This window comes from Cebus imitator, unplaced genomic scaffold (genome assembly GCF_001604975.1).
Source record: "Cebus imitator isolate Cc_AM_T3 unplaced genomic scaffold, Cebus_imitator-1.0 Scaffold149, whole genome shotgun sequence".
In the NCBI taxonomy this organism is placed as follows: Eukaryota; Metazoa; Chordata; class Mammalia; order Primates; family Cebidae; genus Cebus; species Cebus imitator.
The window spans coordinates 2,623,902-2,630,853 of record NW_016107464.1 but is presented as its reverse complement, the minus strand read 5'-3'; positions in this window follow the sequence as shown (position 1 = coordinate 2,630,853).

The following is a 6,952-nucleotide window of genomic DNA, read 5'->3' as shown; positions in this document are numbered from 1 at the left end:
TTGAGGCCAGGAGTTCAAGACTATCCTTGCCAACATAGTGAGACCCCCATCTGTATAAGTAAAAAAAAAAAAAGAAAAAAAAAATCTAACACCTAATATGGGGTGGTGGTAGAGGAGAAAAATTTCTGCTATCTCTTCTAGAAGTGCAACTTCATTGAAAACACAAGACATAAAAACACTCAAAAAATGGTAGAAAAGTTAAAAAATGTGATACAAGAGATGTTTCAAGGCAGGTTATATTAATTGTTTCTTTGGTTTGAATGGAGGGTTTGCAAGTAAAAGAGTTTGGAAAAGGCTTTGGGCAGTTGAGACAGGTTTTAGAAGGAAGCTCCTATGGTTTTAATGTCTCCCCCAAAACTCATGTGTTAGAAACTTAATCTTCAATGCAACTGTGTTAGGAGGTGGGGGCCTAAACAGGTGATTAGGTCATGAGCACTCTGCCCTCGTGAATGGATTAATGTCATTTTTGAGGGAGTGGGTTAGTTATCTGGAGAGTGGGCTGTTAAAAAAGTGAGCTTGGCCTCTCCTTTTGCTCACTTGCCCACTCTTGCTCTTTTGCCTTCCACCATGGGATAACTCAGCAAGAAGGTCCTTGTCAGATGCTGGCACTTGAATATTGGACTTCCCAGCCTCCAGAACTGTGAGAAATAAATTTATTTTCTTCATAAATTACCCAGTCTGTGGTATGTGTTATAGCAACAAAAAACAGGCTTATACAGAAGCCATAAATAATGGACAGTGAGCCATATTGCCAAATGTGGGAATAAAATGGTTAAAACTGAAATTGACTGCCCAAGAACCCTCTCCTTACCCTCATAATGCCCCAGGGAGAGGAGAATCCCACTAATGAGTGACTGGGAATAATAAACTAGCTCTGATAGGAGCCTAGGTGTCTAGATCTAGGCAGCTCCAGGCTGACTTTGTGGTTCCACAATCCAGAGTAAGAAAATTCCAAGCTTCCTCCTAGACCACATCCTAAATGCATAAGAATTGCCAGATAAAATTATCCAAGATATGGAAATGGGCAAAGGAGATTAGTAGGTTTCCTTTCAATGGAACTGTTATCACTGCCTATTGGAATTTCTGTGATTTTTAGATTTTATAGGGTTGTGCAATTTAACTGATTTCTTACTGACTAGGCTATTTTATAATTTTGTAGGAATTAAAGTAAATTGTAAAAAAATAAATCTGATGGTAAGGCAAATTCTTATCCATAGCAATGGAAATAAATTTCATCTGATAAAGATACAATTGATTTCTCCTCTGCAGAAAAGAGAACACCAAACATTACATTTTATTGCACTGTAGAACATTAACCAGTTTTGCATCTATTTGCAAAACTGTTTTATCTTTGCTCTTTGCCCTTTGTTCCTCAAATTCTCTTTTAAATAATCTTAACATCTTACCAGTGCTCTCATTAACTGAATTGAATAAAATTCTTCACCTGTGTTCATGCTATATTTGCAGCCTCAACGTCCCAGGCTTACGCAATCCTCCCACCTCAGCCTCCCTGGTAGCTGGGGCCACAGGCTCATGCCACCACACCACCACACATTGTTTGTATGTTTTGTAGAGATGAGATTTCACCATGTTGCCCAAGCTGGCCTCAAACTCCTGGCCTTAAGAGATCAGCCACCTCAGCCTCTCAAAGTGCTGGGATTAAAGGTGTGAGCCACTGTGTATGTCTTTAAAAATTATACTTTAAGGCTGGGTACCATGGCTCACATCTGTAATCCCAGCACTTTGGGAGGCCAAGGCGGGTGGATCACCTGAGGTCAGGAGTTCGAGACCTGGCCAACATGGTGAAACAGCGTCTCTACTAAAAATGCAAAAATTAGCTGGGTGTGGTGGCGGGCGCCTGTAATCCCAGCTACTCTAATCTAGGCTAATCAGAAGAAAGTAAATGCTGCAATGTTCACAAATGGACCAAAAGTAGTTTCCAGAAACTCTATCTGCAGTGCTTGTTGGCAACTCTGATAATTCTAATGGAATTTTAAACAGACACTTTATGAGAAATTAGAAAAGAGAGGGAAAAGCATTTACTAGGTACTGCATATTGACAATTACTGTTGTAGGTACACATACGTTACCTCACTTATTCCTCAGAAAATCTTTGAGATCCTTGTCCTAATTTTGCAGGAATAAGCAGGAAATATTTGAGTAAGTATGGTAACACCCATCTACAGATCAAGTCATACGCGGAAAACTACAATAATGGTTCATAAACCCCAGTGGTTAAAAGGGCATACCAGAAAAAGGGCGGACAATTCATTAAACATGTGAATGAAAGGACAACTAACAAGATTAAAGTCATAAACAAGAAAAACTGTGCCAGTGCTTGGGCGGGTGCTCTTAATGACACAGGCACAGCTTGAGGCCTCTTTGTTTCTTCAGACCTCAGTTAACAACAGATCTTCCCACACACACCCACCTGGCTCTGTTGTCCGGGCTGGAATAGGGTAGTGGGATCACGGCTCACTGCAGCCTCTGCCTCCCTTCCTGAGCAAGGGAGGGAATTTAGCGTTCACTTCGGTGCCTGCCTTCCTGCATCAAGACCTATGCACATACCAGGCAAAATGAACTCTTCAGCCAGGTGTGGTGGCTCACGCCTGTAATCCCAGCACTTTGAGAGGCCAAGGCAGGCAGATCATGAGGTCAGGAGATTGAGACCATCCTGGCTAACATGGTGAAACACTGTCTCTACCAAAAATACAAAAAATTAGCCGGGAGTGGTGGCGTGTGCCTGTAGTCCCAGCTACTGAGGAGGCTGAAGCAGAAGAATCACTTGAACGCAGGAGACAGAGGTTGCAGTGAGCTGAGATTGCGCCACTGCACTCCAGCCTGGGCAACAGAGTGAGGCTCCATCTCAAAAAAAAAAATAAATAAATAAGAACTCTTTAAGAATAAAAGAAAAAAGACCTATATACCGTGATTCTCAAAAGGATTTGTACTCCATGGCCAGAAGGCAGCCAGAGTGACCAGAAGCTGATAGAACTGAAGTAGCCTCTTAGAAAAAGAAAGAGAGTAGGTCCCTCCCTGTATTCGATGTTGACTATCTAAAACACAAGATCTGCCTGGGCCTGGTGGCTCACACTTGTAATCTCAGCACTTTGGGAGGCCAAGGCGGGCAGATCACTTGAGGTCAGGAGTTCGAGACTGCCCTGGACAACATGGTTAAGCCCCATCTCTATTAAAAATACAAAAATTAGCCGAGCCTGGTGGTGCGTGCCTGTAATCCCAGCTACTCGGGAGGCTGAGACCAGAGCATCACTTGAAGCTGGGAGGTAGAGGTTGCAGTGAGCTGCCACTGCATCCACCCTGGGTGAGAGAGTAAGACTTCATCTTATTAAATAAATTAATTAATTAAATAAGATCTGATGCAAAACAGCATAATGCTAACTTTTTTATTTTTGAGACAGATCCGGCTCTGTTGTTCAGGCTGGAGTGCGGTAGTGTGATTGTAGCTCACTGCAGCCTCAACCTCTTGGGTTAAAGGAATTCTCTCACCTCAGCCTCCTGAGTAGCTGGGACTACAGGTATACACAACCACATCTGGCTAATTTTTTATTTTTTGTAGAGATGGGAGGTCTTACTATGTTGCTTAGGCTGGTCTTGAATTCCTGGCCTCAAATGATCCTCCTGTCTTGGCCTCCCAAAGTGCTTGGATTAAAGGTGTGAGCTGCCATGCTCAGCCAGCATAATGCTAATATTTAAAAGCTTGATTGTTATATTTTTCTCTGCTTTTGCCTCTATACTTGATCTATTTCATGAAAAATAAGTTTATTGTTAAGGAAAAGAAAGAAAATCTGGAGAGAAAAATGTTTACATTATTTGTCTTGATTTTGAACCCCCACCCACCCCATAACAGAAGAGAGATGGGAAGGTAGCAAGATACCGGCTACTTTTTTTTTTTTTAGACAGGGTCTCACTTTGTCACCTTGGCCTCCCAAAGTGCTGGGATTACAGGTGTGAGCCACCACACCTGGCCTCCAGCTGTTTTTTTTCTTTTTCTTTTTTTTTTTGAGACAAAGTCTCTCTCTGTCACCCAGGCTGGAGTGCAGTGACATGATCTCAGCTCACTGCAACCTCTGCCTCCCGGGTTCAAGTGATTCTCCTGCCTCAGCGTCCCGAGTAGCTGGGACTACAGGCGCACACCACCATGCCCAGCTAATTTTTTGTATTTTTAGTAGAGACAGGGTTTCACCATGTTAGCCAGGATGGTCTTGATTTCCTGCCCTTGTGATCTGCCCGCCTCAGCCTCCCAAAGTGCTGGGATTACAGGCGTGAACCACCATGCCCGGCCTTTTTTTCTTTTGGAGACGGAGTCTTGCTCTTGTAATCCAGGCTGGAGTGCAGTGGTGCTATCTTGGCTCACTGCAATCTCTTTCCAAGTTCAAACGATTCTTATGCTTCAGCCTCCCAAGTAGCTGGGATTACGGGCACCTGCACCATGCCTGGCTAATTTAGAGACGGGGTTTCATCATGTTGGCCAAACTGGTCTTGAACTCCTGACCTTTGGTGATCCACCCGCCTCGGCCTCCCAAAGTGCTGGGATTATACGCGTGAGCCACCATGCCTGTCCACCAGCTGCTCTTAACCACCTCTTGGGGACCTTGTGCTGCTCTTGCTTCTCCAGTCATGGGCTCTACCTACCACTGCCAGGCCTCCCTGGTCAACATTCCTTTTTGCCTTCTACTTGATAGATGTCTCCTTCTCTTGGAAATTTCAGGACAGTTCATGGAAATTCTACATTCACAAGATCTGCTGGCTTCAGCCACTAAAGTTTCTTCAAGGCCTCATTTCCTTCTCCAGCTCCCCAGTCCTGACTTCAGCTCTCACTCTACCCATCACCCATACCTTCTACTTCTTAGTGTTTGCACGTTTTATTTTATATTCTAATAAACAGATTCCCCATTCACACACACACAGCCCAGACCAGTGCTTAATGGTTCTATAGTTTATCAAGGAATACCTGCAGTTACCGAGTCAGAGCCTGGGGATGCCCACATGGTTTTCCCCAGGCAGCCCACTTGTTTCTTTTACCACACTGCATTCTGGCAGGCCTGCCCAGGTCATCTGAAGGAATCTGGGCTTCCAGCAGTACTTGGGGGTGGCTCTGGGAAAGCATCTTCACTCTGTGTGGTGCCTGCTTGCTGAATGGGAAAGCAGGGAGTTTTCTGTGGCTACAGTCAGAACCTGCTGGTATATTTTTTGTTTTGTTTTTTGAGACAGGGTCTTGTTTTGTCACCCAGCCTGGAGTGCAGTGGTGCAATCACAGCTCACTGCAGTCTTGACCTCCCAGGCTCAAGCAATCTTCCCAACTCAGCCTCCCAAGTAGCTGGAACTACAGGCATGTGCCACCAAGCCTGGCTGATTTTTCTATTTTTTGTAGAGAAGTGAGCGGTCAGTGTATACAGTAATGTTCAGCTTAAGAGAGGAAGGGCAAGGGAGTCTGCCTAGGAATTTCCCTGTCTCCATGAAGTCAGTGGCAAGACATTCTGCTGAACTACTGTGGGAGGATTTGATAAGAAATCACCTGATTGAAGCTTTCATCCTGTTCTGATAGAAAATTCAAAGAATTAAAAGCACTGGAAAGGAGAGACCCTTTGGGAGTAAATGTACCACTATCCATGACGCTCTATGTTGGGACTGATGGATTTATCCATCGGGTCATATACTTTTACACTTATCCCCATATTTGAGGAAGGGCCAAATTTTTATGATTTTCCCTTACTACAGAGATCTCTAACTCCTTGTTACTCAAAGTATGGTTTGTGGACCAGCAGTAAAAATTGGGTGATCAACCATCCCAATTTGCCTGGAGGTCAGAGATTTCCTGGGTTAAGGGACTTACAGTGCTAAAGCTGAGGAAGTCCCAGGATGAGCTGGTCTAACCAGCAGCACCAGCACCCCCTGGGAGCTTGTTAGAAATGGAGAATTATGAATGGGCATACTGAATCACAATCTGCACTTGAACAAGATCATATACACATTGAAGTCTGAAAAGCATTTCTCTAGGTAATACTGGTAGAGTGGATTGAACGGTGGGTGGGCTTTATCTAATCAGTTGAAGGCCTCAATAGACCAACCTCCTATATTAGTCAGGGTTTTCTGTAGAAACCGAATCTATAAACTTAGTTTAAGGAATTGGTCACACAATTGTGGGAGCTCGATGAATTCAAAATCTGATGGGAGAGATCCAGGAAGGAGTTGCAGTTCAAGTCCAAAGACAGTTAGGCTGGATACCCAGGAAAAGCCAATACTGCAGATGAGGTCCAAAGGTGGTCTGCTGGCAGAACTCCCTTTTGCTTGGGGGAGGTCGGCCTTTTATTTGATCCAGGCCTTCAACTGATTAGATAAAGCCCACCCACATTATGAAAAGCAATTCACTTTACTCCAAATCCATCAATTTAAAGGCAAATCTCACCCCAAAACACCCTCAGAGAAACTTCCAGAAAAATGTTTGATGAAATATCTGGGTACCATGGCCCAGTTAATTTGACATAAAAAGTTAACCATCACAGCAATCCCTGGAACCTGTGTTTTCTTATTTGAAAAAAGAGGCTTTGAAGATGTCAGAAATAATCTTGAAATGAGGAGATTATCCTGGATTTTCCAGGAAAGCCCTAAACTTAATGACAAGTGTCCTTATAATACACACAGGACTGGGGGTGGGCTCACACCTGAACTCCCAGCACTTTGGGAGGCTGAGGCGGGTGGATCACCTTAGGTCAGGAGTTTGAGACCAGCCTGGCCAACATGGTGAAACCCCATCTTTACTAAAAAAAATACAAAAATTAGCTGTGCATGGTGATGGGAGACTGTAATCCCAGCTACTTGGGAAATTGAGGCAGGAGAATCACTTGAGCCCAGGAGGCAGAGGTTGCAGTGAGCTGAGATCAGGTCATTACACTCCAGCCTGGGTGACAAGAGTGAAATTCCGTCTCAAAAA